Source organism: Vombatus ursinus, unplaced genomic scaffold, assembly GCF_900497805.2.
Source record: "Vombatus ursinus unplaced genomic scaffold, bare-nosed wombat genome assembly UNPS02014787.1, whole genome shotgun sequence".
Lineage (NCBI taxonomy): Eukaryota > Metazoa > Chordata > Mammalia > Diprotodontia > Vombatidae > Vombatus > Vombatus ursinus.
This window is the reverse complement of record NW_020954565.1, coordinates 7,723,115-7,723,989: the sequence shown is the minus strand read 5'-3', so window position 1 is coordinate 7,723,989 and position 875 is coordinate 7,723,115. Positions and strand designations below refer to the sequence as shown.

Here is an 875-nt window from a genome sequence, read left to right as displayed (position 1 = left end):
TTTTTAAAGAGTTGTTTTCTTCAGTCAATTTTTGTGCTTCCTTTTCTAAGCTGTTGACTCTCTTTTCATAATTCTTCTACTTAACTCTCATTTATTTTCTCAATTTTTCTTCTACCTCTATTACTTGATTTTTTTTTAAGGTAGACCAACCATTTTATTTTCCTCTGATTGGTTCAGAATGTTGATAGGCAGATAGCTCTTTACACAGGCTTTGGAGGGGGTCTGGGGGCAGCACCAGCAGGTCTGAAGCAGGGTGGAGGTGTCTGATCCTTTCTTGCCTCACTACCTTGCTGTGGATCATGCAGCTCACACAGTAATGCAGTTTCACATACAGTTTGGACAGTACATAGGAGTCGAAGATGCTGATCTCAGAGATGTCCCTAACAGCCAAGACTTCCACGATGTTGCGGATGACGAACTTCTTGATGGCCTTGTCCTCGGGCATGCAGCAGGTGCAGTTGGTGCAGCAGATGGGCTACAAGTGACCACAACCCTTCTTGGCACACCTGTTGTTCTTCCTCTTCTTGGTCATCTTGGAAGCCAGGTACTGAAAAAAGGTATTACTTGATTTTTAAAATGCTTTTTGACCTCTTTCAAGAGGACTTTTTGGGCTTAAGACTAATGCATATTCCCCTTTGAGGCTTTACATGTAGTCAGTATGACATTGTTGTCCTTCTCTGAGTTTGTGTTTTGACCTTCCCTATCACCATAGTATCTTTCCTTGGTCAGGGTTCTCTTCTGTTTCTTACTCATTTTCAGCCTATGTTGTGACTTTTACAGTTGAGCTCTGCTCCTGGGGCATTGGGGTCATGGTCCTGAGCTTATTATGCTGGGGACCAGGGGCCTGGTCACTGATTTTCTGCTCCAGGGCCTCA

General features: G+C 43.7%; 1 pseudogene; it reads right to left on the bottom strand.

Annotated features, from left to right (window-relative positions):
* Positions 1–200: 200 nt before the first annotated feature.
* Positions 201–532, bottom strand: LOC114047435 (annotated as a pseudogene).
* Positions 533–875: the final 343 nt, after the last annotated feature.